Below are 21,499 nucleotides of genomic sequence, written 5' to 3'. Positions count from 1 at the left end.
TGCCGAATTTAATCAACCAGCCTTACTTTCTTTAAGGAATTGCCCCGCCGGCAACAATTGCTCGAAGATGGGACTCGGTGTACAAAAAACATGTGCGTGAAAGTGCGTCTGGGGTAAGCCAGCGTGATTCGGACTGTTTATCCTCTTCTGTAAACAGGGAGCCCCGCAGGCACTCAGCGAGATGTTGTCCGGAGAACTCACAGCTGCCAAATGCTACAAGCGGCAGCCGTCAGGACTCAGTTTGAGTCAAAACAGCAAAGGAGATAGAAACTATTAACCGTTTCCAAGACACGCAGTTACATAAAGCTTCTGCAGCGTCCCTTTTAGCCCTTTACGAACAGTCTGGGAACTAACAAGGCTTTCGTTTTCAGTTTTAGAGAACCTTGAGGACTGCTGCGAAAATATAATTCCTGCCACTCGTCTCACAAGTCAAGTTCCAAGATTCCTTTTTTTTCTCATTTCAGAAAAAGTTTTCTACAAACAGAAAAAAATATAAAACATGGTCTAATGAACAGACATTGTATGGTGGAACACCCTGAATCGATAATATTCCACTGGGCTAGAAGAACTTTGAAATTAATTGCAAAGGTTGCTAGTAATAGAGAACGAACACAAATTGTGATAGGGAAAGACGAGGAAGAAAGCAGTAGAAAGAGAAGAGAGCGAAGCACTGATTGGAAAATGCAAATCCAATGTAATATAGGAAGAATAAGAAGTATGGATATATTGCATGTGTTGCTAGATCATACAGAGGGCCACTGGAATTATGCGATTGTGCTGCTGAGGAGTTTGTCGCATAATTATGGATTTGCTGCATTTGCCACATAATCCATCTGTCGTATAATCTGCCCATTTTCGGTTCAAATGTTACTAAAAACGCAGTTTGCGGATGCTGTTTTATTTTACATTTTTTAGTTGTGTAAAAAAGATTGCATTAAAGGATGGGTGGACGGGCAGGGCTGAGAGCAGGTTCATTCTTTAATTAGGGTCTAAAGCCAGACCCGGGCTTGCTTTGGTCTGTACACCGATAAAGGAATATTGTGATCTATGTACTAGGGCTAACCCTAGTGCCAGGACAGTTAATTACATCTGGAGTGAGAATGGTGTTCTGACTGGAACAATTACCCTACTGATGCTGTAATGGAGGGCCCAACATGCAATAAAGGAGTCAACTCCTCCTTAAGTAGGTCCATACTTATCTGTACTAAAACCCTGCCTTCCACCTACAACAAACATACAACCTCGTCCTGTGAAAAACCTAGGATAATGAGTCATGTCTCGCGGATCCGCAGATTAAGCCACTAAACCTCACCTATCCAGTTTCAACCGTGACAAAAAAGTGAACAAAAATATGTGTACTCAGTGGTGAAAGTAAAATTAAAGTCCTCTACACATCATCCAAAGGTGCGGTATATGCTTCTAACAGGATGGACAATGAAAGTAAGCTTCTTTCCTTACATCTGGTCTACAGGTGTTAAAGTAGCAGTCATAAATGTGCCCCTAGCCTGTTGCAATATAGACAAGGCTGCAAAGACCAGATGTTAAATATTTAAAATCTCCATAAAAACATGGCACTCGCCTGGCGGATACATGTGTATTAAGAGTGCTGTAGGAAGTCGGCTCTTTATATTATATACAAAAATGAGATATATGGTGCAAAGAGTCCAGGGGCTCCCTTATGAGTCGACAGGGGGCTATTCTAGGGGTAGAGTGGTCAAGTAGCCATAGGCTTATCACTGAGGAGAGCAAGACATCTGCAAATACACACAATAGTCAATAAATGAGACAACTCAAGAAGGAGATCTACACCAATTTATAAAAATAGCAAGTATCCTTAAGTATGCTTAGGAACCACAAGCAAATTGTTCAGATAAGTACGTTTTTAAATAGGAATTATTTTCAGTTCGAAAAGTCGACAATTACTGCTGCAGCACTTGGAGCCCCTGTTAAGTACTGCAAGCACTAGGTACCAGGGTACCATTTTTTAGAGATTAACAGTGGGAGCTAAAGGTATTATCAACAGGGGAAACAATTATACAGTTTTAGGGAATGAAGACTAGTACTGGAGACCTGGTTAGCAGGAACCCAGTACACTTCAGTCAAAGTTGCATTAGGTACCAGGAAAAAAAGTGGGGTTACTGCAACGAGTACCCAGCTTCCTCAATGTACCATTAGAGATAAGCTTTAGACCGATTGTTCAGTATTCATCAGGTGCCTGACACAGTGAGCCAGCACCTTGCTTTCCTCTTTCCAGCCCCTTCATTTATCACCATGTTTGACCTTCCCTCGTTGTTCCTTCACCACACTTCTCTGTTTTTATTTTAGATATTTGATATAGCCCCGAACTAGCTCTGCAGAAGAGCAGCTTTGCCGATTGCACCTCTTATTACATGTGGAGACGTTAGAACCTGAAGTGCTGTATATAGTGGGGAATGGTGTGTGCAGGAAGAATTGAGACAGGGTAACATAACCCAGCATGTGTAGGGTACATATACTTGGCACATTACTAGAGAGAAAGGGAATTGTTGCATTTTAAATAATCGTTTTATGCTACTGCGAAATAACTTTATATTGCAGTTTTTGCTATTCCCAAGCACTGTTCTATCAGCCAACTTAATGATACTCATTTTTCAACTTCAGAAGGATGAAATACTGTGTTGGTCCTGTCAAAATTCATACTCTTGATATGCAGGTAATACCAAATGTCAATATCATGTGGTTAAATGAATGAACTTTCTTGCCAGCTAACACAGGTATTTGCAATTTGAATCAACGACAATGTAATTTGCCCAGAATCTACACATCTTCCCAGTGCTGAATTGGAACCCAGTTCTATGGTTTCCAAATTCTACAACTTAGCCCCTATGTCACATCTCCTAGCCATTCCTCACCTGTTCCTATGCAGTTTAATTTGATAAAAGACCTTCCTAATCTTTTTCTCTACCAAAAAAGCGCTACCCAATGAGAGAAGGATGTTTGATGCACAGCTAGATGAACACGAAGGTATGAAATTATAGCACCTATGCAGCAAAACTGATCACCCACTACCTGTGCCAGTCTTATATTTTCATGCTGCAAACAACCTTCAATAAAACATTTCCCACTTTGAAAACGCAGCACAATAACTTACCTTCACACAAATTATATTCTCTTTGATGCAAGAGTTATCTTTGCACAAAAATTTGAAAATGTAGCACAACAATTTGCAGGGAAACTGCCACAAGAAAGAGACCAGGTTGGCAGCTGTCTTCCTACTGCATCAAAGACTCCAATTCTCACAGTATCTCAGTACCATGAAATACTTCCTGAATCTGTCCCTCTGTGGTCTTAAATGCCTGTGGTTTGCACTGATACACAAACTTTTTGATGACAGTTAAAGATATACCGACTCATTGAGTCTGTCCTTATCTCTGCCTTATAGAAAACCAGAGGCTTTAGATTGCCGACATTAGTCTTTGCTGTTGAACCACAATATTCAAAAGATAACCTCTTCTGATATAGACACCTCTCTTTGATTTCTATTTATTAGCTAGTAATGGTATACTCCATTCATCTGCATTTGCCAATCAGACACACTCTAAGAGAAGATATGCAGCACGTTCTCTAGTCTTAGGCATCAGTTCACCAAGTCCAACAATTAAAGACTTACTTTGGGGTGGTGACAGTGTATTGTGTTTCCTGAATCCATGGTGGTGACCACACCTTTTTAGGTCGAGCATTCGAGACCTCTTATATATACTTATATGTGTATTCACTCTGTGGGCTCTAGAGATCAACCCTAGGGCGTGTCTGCTTCCGCTTGTGGACTTTTGTTTCCTGTTCAACTACCTCTATTTAACTGTCTTGATACAAAACGACCAGTAGAGTTCAGTAAAGTACCAGAATTTCTTTCTGCTGAGGGACTTTAACATTTTTCTGGCAACTGCCTCTATTTAAATGTCTTGATATAAAACGACCAGCAGAGGTCCGTAAAATACCAGAATCACTTTAGCATTCCAGTCCATAGAAATCGCCTTCCACGAGCACCCTTAGACAATATTTTTTTCAAATCTTGTATATTCAGTGATATGACCACCGGAGGCCCTTATTTTATAATAAAAACAGAACTTTGGACTATACCATTTCCCGCTGAAAGGCAATATTTCTCTCAATGTGTTCCCATACCTGGCGTGTCACGCAGTTTGGTGCTTACTTTCCCTCCATGTTAAACAAGCATTTGCAATGCGATAGGTCTCGCAATTGTGAGAGTTTGAGCTATTGGCATTGTAAATGGCAATGCTTTTTATTTACGTGTTAGTTTGTAAAACATAAAATAAGGCATTGTCATTTACAACGCCAATAGCTCAAACTCTCACAATTGCGAGACCTATCGCATTGCAAATGCTTGTCTTTAAACTTTCGAAAAGGGGAAACAAGGGAACCCTACTCACAGCGGAACCAGGGCAAAGTGTATATCCAAAGAACAATGGTTCCTGTGGCATACGAATATATAGAATATACAATACTCGACAGCTTAAATAAGCAATATTCACTTGTAACAGAGAAGGGTCTAGCAGAAAAAGAAACACACATATGCAAAATTTATAAGAAAGACTTCTTATATTTCAACTCATGAAAAGTATCCATATTTACAACAGCAACACATATACAAAAGGTTGTATGTACAGTGTAAAGTGCAGTGCGTCCCAAGTGATTATGTGAGCAAAAACAAACACAAATAATGAATGATCTATACAGTTTTGCGTTATGGGTATTTACACAGGGAAATGACCAAGCAATCTGATACAATAATTGTTAGCAGTGACTATATGAAATCACAAATCACTGTGCTAATAGGTTCCTTCCCTATAGCGTCGACGGCGTTTCGACCTGCTTGATGGAGGTCTCGTCAGGACTAAGCAGTGAGGGACATCTCGTAGTGTCTCGGCTTAACGCAACCCATGCGTGATAAAGTAAATTAAATCGGACTTACAGTGTACCCAGCCGGGCACACTGTGGTTGCTCGTGGTAATTGAGTCTGGTGGCACGCAGGTTGCAGTTGGAGAAGCAGGGTAATACCTGCTCTTCGGACGCGGAATCGCTCGATCGCACTTTCCCGGTCGGCTGTTTGGTAACTCCACTGTTTACCAAACAGCCGACCGAGACACTACGAGATGTCCCTCACTGCTTAGTCCTGACGAGACCTCCATCAAGCAGGTCGAAACGCCGTCGACGCTATAGGGAAGGAACCTATTAGCACAGTGATTTGTGATTTCATATAGTCACTGCTAACAATTATTGTATCAGATTGCTTGGTCATTTCCCTGTGTAAATACCCATAACGCAAAACTGTATAGATCATTCATTATTTGTGTTTGTTTTTGCTCACATAATCACTTGGGACGCACTGCACTTTACACTGTACATACAACCTTTTGTATATGTGTTGCTGTTGTAAATATGGATACTTTTCATGAGTTGAAATATAAGAAGTCTTTCTTATAAATTTTGCATATGTGTGTTTCTTTTTCTGCTAGACCCTTCTCTGTTACAAGTGAATATTGCTTATTTAAGCTGTCGAGTATTGTATATTCTATATATTCGTATGCCACAGGAACCATTGTTCTTTGGATATGTCTTTAAACTTTCAGCGCGCCGCACAACACTAAAACAGCGCCTCTGCCTCATCTCGGTTCTTTCTTGTTTTTGTAAAAGCGCGGACTGTTCTTGTGTACGTCCTTGACTCTGGCACAGTTCAGCGCGCCGCACAACACTAAAACAGCGCCTCTGCCTCATCTCGGTTCTTTCTTGTTTTTGTAAAAGCGCGGACTGTTATTGTGTACGTCCTTGACTCTGGCACAGTTTGGAATAGCAGCCTTCACTTTTATTTCATATAAACATGACCGCGCCCGCCCGGGCATTCCAGCCGGGTGCACAATAGTTTGTAAACAGCTGTAAATAGAAGGGTTTAGCCCCACGCACGATAGGTGACACCAACAGATTTAGAAGGGGCGGAGCGCATTTTAAATTTATAGCCCGGCGCTACGGTTAAAAAACTAAACAAAGGCATATGAAGGGTGTAGATGCAGGAGGGAGAGGAAACAAAGGAGGAAGCGTCCAAGCAGATTACGTGCAGGGAGTGTATTTAAAAGAAATGCAAAGAAGCAGCCGCCATTACTTAAGCTGGCGTCCATAATGAAAACTGCGCAGCACGCTGTTAGGCTGCCCGGGTGAGCAGCGAAGCAGCCCCTCCCGCCCGGCGTCGACGAGTCTTCCGTTTCTAGGCAACGGCCCCACCGGCACCAATCCCAGCGCGGCTCCTCGTCTGACGTCAGAGGAGCTGCGCTCGTGATTTCTGAGGCTCCCGAGGTTCCCGGCCTGCGGCGGTGTTTACGGGGAGGCAACTTTTAATTTCCCTACAATGCCGCTGTGGGAGGCGGCGGGGATTTAAGACAGTGCTCCTTCTGACACAGAGCTCCACAGTGCCTTCCCATGCGTAAGGGGAGAGGAGCCCGGTGAGTGGGTTGAGGGTGGGGGTGTACGCGTGTGTGTATGTTTTAGTGTGTCTGTGCGTGCGTGTGTCTGTTTAAGGGGGGGTGCGTGTGTGTATGCAGCGTGTGTCTGTTTAAGGGGGGGTGCGTGTGTGTATGCAGTGTGTGTATGTGCGCATGCGTGAGAGTGGCTTTGTTTGCAATGGGAATATGAGGCACGGCGACGTGCGCGCTCCCGAGGTGCAATCTCGGCAAGGGAAAGCGCGTGGAACTCTGCTGTCTACATTCCCCGAAAAGTAACTACATAAGTTGTCTCGCATAGACAGCAAAAGCTTTGCTTTTGCTTTCGTCTAGCGAGACCTAAAAACAGTAGATGTTTCAGCACCCAGGCTAATGTGCTGCATAGATGAATACATATAAAGGTCCCAAAGACGAGACCGATTGCATTGCAAATGCTTATTATCTGTAACGGGGCAGAAGCCTACTGGGCCAATCGTGTAAAGCTCTGCTCTATGCTCCAACCCGGATCCTTGTACTAACATCCCAAGCAAGTGTATGTTGTACGCGTTTGTGTACATGGTCTGCATGGTGCATGAATTTTGTGTATGAGTGAACCTGAGTAATGGAGGTCTGCGGGATCCATTTTGGGATGCCCCTGGTCTGCACGTGAACACAAAATGAGGCGAGGTTGTTTTCCCAGAAAATAGAAGTGTATTGCTTAAATTTCTAAAGTGTGTGGGGGGGGGGGGGGGGGGGGGGGGAGTTCGACCTTACATTCACAATGACATTGGTGTGCAAATGACATACTGTCCTGCAGTAATTTCATTACACCACTACACCTTTCTTACTTTGCTGCCTTCAGATACCAACTGCAAAGCTCAACTTCAGGGGCTAATCTCCAAGGAAACCCTTTCTGCAGAACCCCTTAGAAATCTTCTGTTTTCTGTTAGCTTAGAACTTTCCAGTCACTTACATAACTAGCATTAAGCACCAAGATCAACGAATCATTACTTAATTCATGTTTTGAGACAGCTGGATTTATTTTTAAAGATGCTCAACTTTTTCTTAGGTTTGTTCTCTGAAAGCAATAAGCCAGTCTGTAAAAAAATCCATGATATTTACTCCTCATGGCATTTTTTTCAGTTTAAATTTAGTTTATAATCTAGGAACACAAGAGGTTCTTTGTTCCCGCATATGAATGGTCCTAGATTTGCCACAGAACATTTTGTGTGATCCTTCTGAAAATCGCATTTTCCAACATACACAATATGAGTAAGACCCTTTCATACATCAGCCTCGTAGTCATAAAATACTTGGAGTGCATCAATACTTTTCAATTTGCAGTGTGGGTACACAAGAAAATATATTTATTCAGGTTACAGTTATTAGCCAGCATGTACCATATCCAAAAGATTGTCAGGCATTCAGGAGAGACTGTAGCGGGGGGGGGGGGGGGCTAGTTTTTGCCCCCCCCCCCAAAAAAGCGAACATCTCACTTTTCACTCGCAACAGACCACAAGCACAGAAAACTTTGCTCTGGATCTCCATTAAAACTCTGGTTTAATATTGATATCAATTTTCAAAGGATGAGTAACCTATAATAAACAAACAAGCCTTGCTTCTTCAAGTTTCAAGTTCATTTAAAAGATTTGGAACTCCAAAGAGGTCCAAAAATCATTTAAGTCTTGTTTCTTACATAATACAAACTATAATGTACATAAGTACATATGGATAAAAGTTGTATAATAGATAACTAAGAGAAGTATGTTTGTAGCACAACCACTTACAGGGATCCTATCGCCAGATTTATCTAGGTCTCCCTATTAGGAACTACTCATATCAAACAAGTGAGGTTGTCCCGGATTAAAAATTGTATTCTTAAAGACAGCTTTAACCATTACCCTCCTCTTTGTAAATAGCGCTGCAGCATATTAACTATACCCGCAAATGTTTATTATTGACATCTTAGACAATGCAAAAGAAAGCGACAAGATAAACATTTGCAAAGCCAATAGGTCTCGCCTATGCTCAATGTAACAGTGTTTTTTTACCTTTCACCCATGAGGCGATACAATGAGGAGCCTCCATAATGTGACAAGTGCCCCTGCATAGATGTGGAATTCCTATAGGCCGCCCAGGACATATTGTATGGGGTCAATGTTTTTTTCGTCCTTGGGACCAGTAGACTCAATCCCCTACAGCACAAACCCTTTGGCTTCCAGTTTACAGTACCACATTATCGATCAGGGAAGGACCATGTGTGCAGTTAAGGTAATATTTGTGTCAACTTTTATTTATGGTTCATTAATGCAAAAGCTTTATTATTAGTGTGAGCACTCTAAGTAAATGTTGTAAGATCGAACTGCACTACTGACAGCGGTTCTAGTATAAAAATGTGAACACACGTTTTCAAAGTTTAGTAATATGAGGCTCTCTGATCAGTTGCAAGCATTTGCAGAAGTTCGAAAGCAAGATAGATTTTTTGCTTTCAAAATATTATGATCACCAAAAAATGCAAGGAGGAAAAAAATATTTTGCTCAACTACTGCAAACTTTTATGTACCAATTCTTTGCAGCATCATTTAGTAAAATGTTTTGATGTATGCTAGTATTTCTCAAAAAATATTTATAATAGAAAATCAGTGCAACCGGTTTCAATAAGATTATGGGAAACGTAAAAATAAACAAGCATTGGCAAAGCCAGTAGGTCTGAAATTGGTGGTCAGCCTTTTGCTTTTGTCAATGTGCGACTTGTTTTGGCTTGGTTTTTGTAAAACCTAATTGGCGTGGGAACTGCTGGGTACTCACCATTATAAGAAACATTGGCAAAAGCAACAATTGTTTTGGGTCTCAAAAAGCACACATTGTCACAGTAGGTTCTGGCACTGAACAAATATACTTTGTGTGCCAATATGCTTCTTGTGAAAGAGCAAAATGCTATCACTCAGAGTGAAGCCAGCCGATAGAAAGAGAGAGACAATTTTTTAATAAACACAAAAGGTCATGGGTAATGCCAGACTTAATTATGGGTCCAATTAATAAAGAAAGTCTCAGAAGTGCACCCATGGTATATGTCCTTTCATTAAGTGCAAATATATGGCTTTCCTAAATTTACAAGAATATACAGAAGTAGGCTAGAAAATGGTACTCCGAGAAAATATGTGATCTGCATTTTAACATGAGCAAATATGCATGTGTAGATTTGCTCATGCAAAAATCTAAGTGTTTGCAAATTCACTTTCCATCCAACCACTTTTTTCCCCAACCCTTGGAGACGTTTTATGTCTTCCACAGTTGGGAATACATTTACAGCCTCTCTCAGTATGGGAAAATATTAGACAAGAGTTGGTGAAAAGCTTCAGAACATGCAAGTTAGTAGGTTTGCACAGACTCAAAAGGGTAATCCAACCCTGCAACTATGCTTACCACTACTTTCAGCCCCAGTATGTAGTTCTGCGGAAACATGGTAACATAAGGGATTTACTGGTATTCAAAACCTACTATTGTATGAGCCCTGGCACAATCGGAGAGCCTATATCAGCACTCTGATATAATCAGATTGCTGCCATAATGTGTCGCCTAATTAAATGGCACAAAAGGGGCAAGTGGATTTTGTTACAGGACAAGTAGATTTTGTGAAGCAACATGCCTGATGGACAAGTAGATATTTTATTAAATTCCACACCCCTGTACCAGATACTTCCATAGCTCAGAAACTGGGGATGTGGTGTAACAGCCAAAGCTGCCGACTTCAGATTTGGGGGAACCAGGTTCTAGTCTCAGCGTCGACTCAACATTATGTGATTCTAGGCAATCACTTATTCTACCCGAGCCCATAACAATGAAATTTAAAAAAACATCAATGTGTAATGTAACTGGTGCTCACATAAAGCTCAATAATACCTTCAGGTTTAGATCACGCTATAACAAAAAAAAAAAAAAACACAAACACACGTAAACATGTATATACTTATTATATTCATAGGCATTACAGTGAACAGGGCCCTCCTGTGAAGGAGCTGTCCAGTGAGCAACAAGCGACAGTTAATAAGACGCGTCATATGGAGGTTTTCCATTTTTGCCTGCGTTTTTCACAAACTCAAACAATTAAACTCTGTTTAAACAGTAATATAATTTTTACAAATTAGGCCTTCCCATTAACTAAACAGAACTTATTTCTATGTGCGATACTGATATTTACTTAGCTTTGTAAGTTCAATTAGAGCAGGATTTATAGTTTAGGGGAGCATTTAAAAACGTGAACTTCTCCCCTTGAATAGCAGCTTCAGCACTTGGTCGTGCATTCAGATATTTCAATCACATTTGTTGATCATACTTAAGTGCAAGTTGTCGTTCCATCAAGTTTTAGTTTTAGTCTGGGGACAAAAAACATTTTGTTTTATCAGGAATGACAATCACAGCATCAAACTGGCATTGATAGCAGCAGAATTACAAGGCAGATTGGGACTTGATTATGTAAAAGCTAACGCAGTACTGTGTACGAAAACATACCTCTGCTGTGCAAGGTATAGAGGTGTAGGGGTCCTCATGCACTATTGTTGGTTTGCTCTGTGACGGATCAAGCGAGGCATTTAGAAGAATTTGCAGAATCCATGTTGCTTTAACATTAATGAAGCAGGATTCCCTTTGTGGATACTTCCAAAGACCTGCTAGCGTCAACAAACCTCTCCCTGTATTCACATTTTTCAAACGCCAGACCACTAAATGGGGAAGAAAGTACATCGAAAAGGGACGGGAAAAAAGCACTAAGAAGCGGCCAGGGCTGGCTACTTCATAGCGCTTTTTGGGTTTCGCCTGCCGAAGGCTGCGCTCTGCGCAGCTCTTCAGCGCAGGTGAAATCCTATGTCGATAATAAGCACTTCGGGAACGTCCCCCGGCTCTCATTGGCTAGCTCCATAAATGGAGGCTAGCCATTGGGTGCCGGATCTGTCCGTCAAGGCCGGACCAGATTCGGGGGCGTTCCCGAGATTTTTTCCCTGGGCGGAGTTTCGTTTTTTCCCGTTCCCTCCCCTTTCACTGAAAGTGATTTCAGATGCGCTGTCCATTCCCGCCCCCCTCCGTGTGCCTCCCCGCCCCCGCCCCCCCCTCGCTGTCCTGTGCACGTTTCCCGCCTCCCTCCCGCCGTCCGTGTCCTCTCCCGCCCCCCTCCCGCCGTTCGTGTCCTCTCCCGCCCCCCTCCACGCCCACAAATGCTCAAAATCCGGAAGCTTGTGTCCGCCATTTTCTCTCCTTGCAGTGAAGGTAAGCCCGTGTTTGTTTCCCTCCGTGCCTTCTTCCCCCTGTCCGTTTCCCGCCCCCCTCCCGCTCTCCGTGTATTTTGTTTCCCTCCGTGCCTTCTTCCCCCTGTCTGTTTCCCGCCCCTGTCCGTTTCCCGCCCCCCTTCCGCGGGAGCTCCGCCAGCCCTGCTGCTCTGAGAGGCAGTGGCAGTACCAGCGCGAGCCCCGGCGGAGGCAGCGCGAGCCGGGAGCTACGGGGTGCTGGGGCTCCAGAAACGGGACTGCGGGAGCTGCAGCTGGGGAAGTCGGCCGTGGCTCATGGACCCGAGCCATGGGCAACACGGCGCACAAGACCCTGCCAGGTATGGGGCAGGGCGGGCAGAGAGGCACACGCGTGGGTACCTCCTGGTCACTGGAGTACCAGATCCCACGGGACAGTGCCCGGGCAGGCCTGTGCCATCCGCGGGACCCTTCAGCGAACCGGGATGTAGAGCGTCCTGCCCACCGCGAAAGGTGCAACGGTGGCTTCTCCTTCCCGTGCAGTCCGAACAGGGTGCGACCCTGGGGTGCTAGGGATGTTTGCGCTCGCCTGGTCCTTCAGAGTGTGTGGGCTGGGGTCGGTCGTCCTCTGCCAACCCTTTTGCTTATCCGGCTGGACCCCCTCACTGAAGTCTGTAGCGCGGGGTGTCTGGTGTTTATTATAGTGCATTTGGTATAGATAGGAGTGTCAGCCTCGGTCCCCTCCTCTCCACAGCTTTGAGTGAACAGTGTGTACTCTTGGGCAGGGCTCGTATGTGAGTTTCGGTTTTGCACGACTGGTTTATGTTCGCTGCTGTGCTCTAATGGTGTGTTGAGTGATGGTGAGAGGGTGCGGGCAGTGTTTGCTGCGCACATCACGCTTACTTATTCTCTGTCTGAACTCACGCATGTAGTGTTACTTTTTACCAGTACTGTCGTCCAAAGGCGTGTGAGTTGAGGATACCTGAATTTTGTGCACGGGGCGTTGTATTCCAACCCGGCGATGGAGTCCACGCGTCAGCTATCTTAATTAAGCATTTGTGTTCTGTTGTTGGATAGCAGTGATGTCTGTTTTCTGTACAATTTGACTTCCACTCCCTTGTGACACGTTCCACCTGCGGGTTGATTTATTTGCCCTCTTTTGGTGCGATTGGCAGGTGTGATGTGCGGTTTAATCCAATGTCCTTTTCGGTAAATGCCCCAGGCCGAGTGACTGGCTCCCCGCAAAGGCTCGAGATGGCAGGTGCACGTGGTGCTAGGGTGCAGTGCCGGTGCTCTGTCTTTGTATAGTCTGTGGTCCTCAAAAGAGGCACGCGTGTGCCCCGGTGCCTCTCTTCTCCCCTGCTGTTCGCATGTGTTTGTGGACGGCTGCTTTTGTTTGCCATCCTTGTGGCCTCGCCAGGCGGGCGTGCTTTTCGTTTTGTCTGCTTTGGATGGCGGGTGGGGGGCTCAGGGTGGCCTCGTCTTCCTGTCTTCTTCCGCGGAGCTGGGAAGGAGAGCGAACAGAGACACTGAGAGGCGTGTTTGTGATAAGGTTTTTAGTCTTTCTGTAATGTATATCTGATAAGTATATCCTAGCACTTTCGAATGCTGATTATGTTTTTTTGCACTATGTTGGGCGTTTCTATGTATGTGTCGCCGTGAATAGCTCCAGCCTCCAGGTCAGATATTTTGCTGACTGCTGTCTGCATCTTTTGTTAAGGGGGACTGGAAGCCTACATTGAAGCGATGGGCGGGGCCTAGTCCTCGAGGTCAGTGTTTCTATATATTTCTTTCACTGGGTGTACTTGCGCTGTCAGATCCTTTACTGTTGGTCTGAGGAGTATACTGGGTGGGGAACGAGAACAAAGATGTTTGCCGAGGATCACACAACTGAGTGAAACAGAGGTGCCCTTATTTGAAAGAAGTTTATTTCACTATGTTAGAATCCTGTATATGAATACCAATGTGTACATTTGTGCTGCGAAGCGATGAGTGGGACTGCGACCCCCAACTTTGACCAGATTTGATCCCAGGCGCAACAGCAAACTGCTCCAGGCTGGGCATGTTTTGATACTTGTGTGAATCGTCTGAGTTTTAGATCCATCCATATAACTCGTGCACCCAGCACTGACTATCCCTATAGGGCTTACTGAAAGTGACGGCAATTCCTAGACGTGGGTTTTAACTGTGCAGCACCGGTCACAATTGTGCGACACCGCTCTACTCGGGAGCAGAGCTGCTTTGATAGGCTAACACAATGCAGACATTTGTCGGGTGTAAGCTGCAGCTTTAACGCAGCACGGCAGGCACTGCCGTGCTCTTTCAGTTCCAAGCGCTAGCACAAAAGGCACTTTGTTGTGTAATACAAATATTCCTGGAATTACCTTTCTAAAAGGGGACCCGGTGTGCATAGCCGCTTTATAAACATTCATTATTGCTACTGTGCTATCAGTCACGATTTGCACCATGTCGGCGCTTTACCGTCCAGATATTATTAGAAAAATATCAGCTCGTGTGGCCCGCAGCCACCCGCCGAGAGTGATTGCTAACGGGCAAGTGCCTCAAAATTCCAAGCCACGGTCTGACAGCCATGTTTCATTTCTACTTTGACACCTTTTCCATGATGTCAGATCACATTTCAGCACACCCTTTGTCTTTTTCTGTTTACTGATATTAAAACAGTTTTTGCGTTCTTCTCACATCTGAAGCCCCAAAAGTACTTATTTCTAGAAAACAGCTGTCTTTTGTGCTTTCACTACGTGGGGGTTCATGTTGGTGATTGTTCTGTTTATGAAAGTGTCTTGGGCCCCAATATATTGCAGCCAGCGCCAAGAAGCCCCACAGAGCTACTGAGAACCGCTCTGCTGTTGTTGGAGCTGGTGACGCCATTGCCGCTCGTTTCACAGTGAAGGTTCAAGGCACTGAGGCGCAGCGCTCTCCCCTCCCGACCCCAGCTGCACCCTCCTCAGTTGTGACCTATAACAGTCTGCGCCTCCCCCTCGGCCTCCACAGTCCCTGTCCAGACTATATGAAGGGGTTTGTGTCCTAAAGACTGCAGTTTGCCCGAAACGTTATTTTAATCAGACTTTTACTGTCTTAAAAGTGACCCTCTGTTTCCATAAATACCACCTTCAATTTTCCGCGTTTTGGCTCCAACAGCATGAAACTACAAGTCCCAAAATGCAAATGGAGATGGATTTTAATGGATTGTGTGTGTGTGTGTGTGTCTCTGGGTGTGTGTGTGTGTGTGTGGCGCACTGGGTGTGTGTGTGTGGTAGTAATTGCTGTCTGCTGAGCTCGTCCGTAGGGTACAATAGGTCTCACATTTGCGAAAGATTAAGCTAATGACAATGTAAATGCAAATGACATTTATTTATCTGTATTCAAAACCAAATCATAAATACAAATTTTAACATTTACAATGCCAATAGCTCTAACTTTTCCAAAGGCGAAACCATTGCATTGTAAATGCTTGTTCTACCCTTCTGTCGCGAGGGAAAAAAAAAAACCACAGGATGGGGGTATAAAAAAAGTGCTATGATGCAACCATCGTTGACTGCAGCATCGCTTTTTTTTCTCTACAAGAAATAGTTCTTGAATCAGAGTGTGAGCAGCATATGGCCAGTGGAGGGACACCAAACACAATTAATCTGTGCTTGGTCCGTGCGCCAGAGGAAAAATAGGAAGTGGTATCAAGCGCTGCCCAATCAGAAGGCAACAAAGAAGACTGACAATGATGTCAAGTATTGGTAAGCAATGGGAGGATTCAAAGCCCATTATTGAACACAAAAGTCTCGCAAAAGGTGCAACACAAGTTTGCAACCTACTTGTTAGTTTTTTTTTTGTTCATGTTCTACTATTGAGGAGGGTGTACCCGGTTATTCCTCCCCCCTCCCTTTTTTGACAGTACATGATTTTATAGCCAATATGGTGGCAACTCTAGAAGAATGGTACATCCTTCCACTGAAACGAAATGACTTTGGTACAGAGAACAAGTTAATCTTGGACAATAAAGGCCACCTCCATCCCTGTATTTCGAAGCAATGTGGCATGCTAGAAAATACATGTTCGGATTGGATTTTTTTTTGTCTGCCAATGCCAGATGTGGAAATAAGAAGGCTGACTTTCTACACAAAAATAATGTGCCACTAACTTGGCTAGTCCTAAAATATGCTTGCTGAGGCCAATCTCCCATAAGTAGTCTAATAAATAAATGACTGCAAGCGTTAGCTGTGTTGTTGATTAAAAGGATGACCATTGAACACAAGCTTGTGACAAGTGCCCATATATTTGAAATCCAGACAAACAACCCAGATGTGATCAAATTTACTGGATTCACTTGGCGATCTAGGAAAGGATTCAAATTTAGGGCCCATTGAAAATCCCCAAGTTCATGCAAAAGTTTTATTGGCGAGTAACTAAAGGTTAGCCGTACTTGGGAATGTCTGCACTAAAAATGTGGAGTGCTGAAGGGAACGTTGGATACAAACCAAGACATGTTCTAAGTGCGTACCTGCGAATCATCGTGACATGCCTATTACTAGAAGTGTACAAGGTGAACCTGAATAATATATTTCAATTCCTGTGATACTGGCTTTTAATCTCTATTGCTATAGTGTCAGGAAATTTAATAAGAATTTAAAAAACAATCTTGCATTTAACAGAAGGCCAAGAATATCGAGCCTATAAAGTGATAATGGCTGTGCAATGTATGTCGCTGACAATTTGTATTGCTCGAGGTGTGAGGCACACCTGTTTCTTTAGCAATGCCCTGCAGCCTCAAGTGTCATGCACATTACAAACATTAGTGTAATGACACATTAAGACGGTTCATATGTGCATTAGTAAATGCTGGATGGGAGGGAAATCAGTGAGAAGTCAGTACAGCTTGTGAATGAGAGAACAGAAAACAGAGAGATGCGCTTCCAATTACGAAGGAACTACCTTGGAGGCAAATGGACTTTGTATGAAGTATGCTTCCATACACTTAATCATATATTTGAAACGTCACTCTTGAAAGAAATATAGTTAAGGGGTAAGCTGAAATGTGACCCATGGCCATTTTCTAGTCTAGAATTTTGTCTGGTAGGTTCATGAATCGGGGCACAATTTAGTGATCAACTTAATGGTGCAATTGCAATCTGGGCCTGAAATCATCCAGAAGATTTATTTCCACTAATTCACCTGAAAATAACAAGTCATAACATTATGAATAGCCAACACCAACAAAATTAAAAAGTAAATAAATATCAATAACTTCTGTGATCGCTTCTTACGATTCAGATTGCTCTTGGAAAAAGCTCTGAAAAATCGACCACAACACTTGCTGATGGCTTCGGAAACTAGATAGGGTTCATTAGATCAGTCTCAGAAAGGATCATGTTGTTCTTCCATAATTGGAGCAAGAAGATAAGAACAGACTTTGACCATTCTGCTATAAAATGGATTATGAGACTCTTTATTCTCTCTATTTCTGTTCTCATGCCCAAGTAATTGGCCAATAATAATACAAGTAATTCAGGATAAACTCCAATGAGACAGGGGCCTAAAAGAGAATGATTTAGACCCCTCTGCTGGCACCTTAAGAGTGCCTTGCCCACATTCACTGGTGTCAGAATGTCATCTAAGTTGGAATCCTGTAGATAAAGAATTACAGCAATATGTCATGCAAATATGGCATATGTCCCCAGTCTTTGAATGAGTGCAGATCATGGCTCACTTAGAGAAAACGGAGAAAAATGTTTCACTCAAAGCTCTTTCTCCGCACATGTCATTGTTGCATTCAGCAACACAAAACATCAGATTCACTCTCTTTATTTTATACTCCATGAGTAAAGGATTCACATCTACCAAGGAGTGATCCCTAAAACATCAAAGAATCCAAACCACAGCTGTCAGGCTGTACAAAGTCCAACTAAATTACATCTGTCCTGATAGTTCTACGCCGTCTTACAATGTAATCCAGAACAAACTTCAAGCTGCTTTACATTACTCTTGGGATCTACTGGATAACAGCTTCTTACACTTGAAACATCAGCCCATCCCATTACACGCACCAAACATCTGAGAGCCAGTCATATGTTTTTTACTACGTGAAGATAAACTATAAAAAATTAAAGAGGCAGAACCCACAAAATTCTTTGCACAAAGCTCTGAAATATATGATTGTCCACCTAAGCCCAAGCTGTAGACCCAACAGAGCCACCTTCTGTTCCTAGAAGAAATTAAATCATCACTCTCGAGGCAAGCTTTTGAAGCATGAAACACCACTACGGGGCTCTCCCCCAGATCACAGAAAGGGCCTTTCCTTAAGAAAGCTCATCAACCTTCCTGTCCCTTGAGCACTGTCAAATATGTACAGAACATTGCTATAGCGCAACATGTTGGCACTCAATTCCATCCACGCACAACGAGAGGGATATGGTGCTACTCGTCCGCAAGCGCTTTGTTTTGTGTATTAAATGATATATAAAGGCACACAAAATACGAACAAAAAGCTACATTCTACAATAAATACAGTGAGGACAGCACTACCATAAACATGGTCAATGCAGCGAACTGGATAGCTAGGCGGGTATAATAAATGCATAAAATGCATCTTTGAAGAAAATGAAAATTATTCGAACAACGTGATTTAGTTACAACCTCCATTTGAAGCTGGTGGATACTGGACATCGGTACTTGACTGGGACCTGCGCCGCATTTTCATATGCAATCCTAAATTCTGGCTGTGCATATGCAATAGGGCCAGGAAAAGCCGCCAGACACAAGTTGCACTGGTGATGTCGGTATACTAGATCTGAGGGAATCACAGCTCTGCGCTCAGCTTACCTGCTGCGGGGGTCTCCCCAGTAGATACAGAGCGGGTTCTCGAGCCGATCAGCCGCACATGAGTGGTGGTTTAATGCTGTAACAGCGTCTCATGTGTTGCACCCGTCCTCCTCTCAAAGAAGATGCTGCTCTGTGCTCTGGTTGCTGTGATTGCTTTCCGTTTGGCGATGTTGCTTCTAGGTTGGAGTATGTGCCTGACCTTCTTTGGATGCAGCTATTGCCATGTGTTGCTGCTCTCCTGCTCCCCCGTGCTGCTGGCCTGTGTTGTTGCTCTGCCTGACCTCTCCTGCGACGCTGCCCCTGTGCAGAGCAGCAGACGCACAATGAATGCAGAGTTCTCTCTGCTTTCTAACAATGACATCATTCCTCTGGGGAAGGAGGGGGTAGGGTAGGATTCGAGGAGGCGGGTCGGAGAAGCGTTCGGTTCTGGGTAACGTAGGAACGACACGTCAATGCGCCGTCTTTAGTTTTGTGACTTTGCAGGCAGACGGACTACAAGTCCCGTGCGAATACCCCACGAGGTCTCGGTCAGCCAATTACGGTCCGGCTTCGGGTGGGGACAGTTGCTCTCAGTGTAGTTGGAGGAGGCGGCCATATTGTGTGGCGCGTTTCTTGCCGGGCTTACCGGGGACGAAGGGAGCCCGACAGCCTCGGAGGAAAGCAGAAGGCGGCGGCCTGCCAGGGACGGGTTATTCTGAGGAGTAGGGAGGGCACTTCCCTCGGCCGCAGGTGGGGCGCAGCTCGGCTCCGACGTTGCCATTGGAGCAAGGACATATATAATCTTCGCGGGTTTTGGGGTATTAGGCCCTGTGGCGTAGGAAAGTGGGGATACCTTCAGGCTAGTAGGAGACACTGGGGTATTATTGTGGGTACACGCGAGATGAAACGGCTGTGTTTAAGGCGACCGTGTGTGAGTTAAGCTTTCAGTGAAATATCTCTGTTGTGCAATAGGATTGGAGGGAAATGAGGAGGAGGTGTTATTACACCCTCTGAAACTACAGTTTGGTGTACTGGCAATAGGCTCTTATTAATGTTATTTAACTCTATTTTCTTCTGAACACTTCAAATCTTTTTATGCATGTAAAATGGCAACTATTTCCACAGGCTACATTAATTGGACCCTGGGGCGTCCTTTTATTTTAATTGATGTGCACCCAGACCGTAGTTTCTACGGCAAAGTGCCTTCGTTTCAATCATATATTCCTAAAATGTTTAGGTAAATTAATTAGGATTCTCTACATAAAAAGCTATTTCATCATCCCCGATTTGAATGAAGTCCAATTCAAACAAGGTTTTCAGGTGCCCCTGTTTTGTTTTGTTCTTGATATTTTTCCAGGAATAGCACTATGGTTTCTAGCCTTTGGTTTCGCCTTCCTTGACCCTCTTACAGCCATCCATTGCCCCCAAATCTAGGAACGGTTGTATTCAGCTGCAAAGCCCGCATCACCAGGTGATGTGTTTTTGTTGTTACAGTAGAAGGTAAGAACCAGTGTTATGCGATGCACACGATCCGTATCCTTATTTGAGACTTATAACATCTCAGCTTGAAGCATTTTGCGAATTGAATGCGTCAGATGATCGATCTTGCACATCCTTTGCATAATCGGAATGGTGAAGCCTCAGAATTACGAGGCGGTGGTGTCCGTTCTTCATTCAGCCTTAAAATAAGGTTGGATCTCATATTTCTGTACTTTATCTCTTGTTTGTGAAATTAGGTACTTTTATCTGTTGGGATTGAGACCTTTACTGCGTATGATGTATTTTGTGTTGCTGTAACTAAGAAGGGAGCTTCATAACATTCACCATCGTGCTGATAGGAATACGAGCCGTCTGAGATGTCCATAACTTGCAATGGGAGTGTTAATTTTTGGAATTGTTTCTTGGGTAACAACTTTAAGGCTGTTTTGTCTTACTGCAATATGCTTACCCATGCGTGTGATAACCTTCTTTAAATCAGTTTGGTTTACTATTTAATCTCGCCTACTTGTACTTGAAAGGAAATCCCCCCCCCCCTCTTTAGTTTTCATATTGTACGGTAGGTCAAGGAACTCCCATCTTTACGTGTGCTTGACAAGTTTGCCATATAAATCATGCAGAATATAATTTATTTTCTAAGTAGGTTCTGTTTAGTTAGTCGTTTGAAACATGACTTGTTTACTCATACAGATTTAGTTGTCCTAGGTATCTATGGACGCTTAGCACAGCGAAAGGTCAAGGGTTTCCTTCCGTTATATTTTTTGTGTTCTCTTTATATAGAAGGGGGTGTGCTTTGCCACGTCAAACGGTACGAGCTGTCTTTAGGGTTGTGTTTGCAGAGAGTTCTGTGCAGAATATTGGTTTATAGTGCTGTATTTTCAATGGGGTAATTAGTATTGGTTGGGTTGCTTCCAGACGGATTGGGCTACTTACATTGTAAGCCTTTGGGGCGTGGCCCTCTTGACAACAGTGGGAGCTCCATTGTTGTCCTTGACCTTTTGTCTTCGAAATGGCCACCACATAAGGCTGAAATGTAGTGTATTCATCAGTCATATCATGACCAAGCAGTTTCCAAATTGGATTGTGACCATTTTTTGGTTACCAGCTTTTTAATATCACGAATGCTCATAAGGCGAGAACTTTTTCACTCCCCTCTTGGTGTAGACTTTGCTTAACTTGTTTCGACTTCAGTTTTGCTACCACTCTGGCCTGAAGCAGGCGTATGTATGGCTTTCAGATCGATGTTTGAAGTTTCCAGTTAAACGTTGTGGCAGGTTGCTCTAAGGTACGTTTGACAGTTTTAGACGTTGTGCTTTTTTTCTTTTAACACGGTCGGTATAGGACGTTGGTATATCATTGTGCAATAGTCTCTCTAATGTAATACAACCGCGTTACCTTAAGTACAGCATCAGATCTAATACACACATGGGTTAGTTCAACTTTCAAATCATCAATTGGTTACTGTGTATTCCAATAGGGCCACAT

At 43.6% G+C, this 21,499-nt stretch overlaps 1 protein-coding gene across 1 annotated transcript in view; it reads right to left on the bottom strand.

The window, feature by feature from the left end:
- Positions 1-18,897, bottom strand: part of RAB30 (RAB30, member RAS oncogene family) — a 164,801-nt gene extending 145,904 nt beyond the window's left edge. The window contains exon 1 of the mRNA XM_078658486.1: positions 18,539-18,897. The gene's annotated coding sequence lies outside the window, so the exon portion shown is untranslated. The remainder of the gene's footprint in view (positions 1-18,538) is intronic.
- Positions 18,898-21,499: the final 2,602 nt, after the last annotated feature.

The sequence above is a fragment of the Lissotriton helveticus genome, chromosome 8 (assembly GCF_964261635.1).
Source record: "Lissotriton helveticus chromosome 8, aLisHel1.1, whole genome shotgun sequence".
In the NCBI taxonomy this organism is placed as follows: domain Eukaryota; kingdom Metazoa; phylum Chordata; class Amphibia; order Caudata; family Salamandridae; genus Lissotriton; species Lissotriton helveticus.
This window is presented reverse-complemented; position numbering and strand designations above follow the sequence as displayed.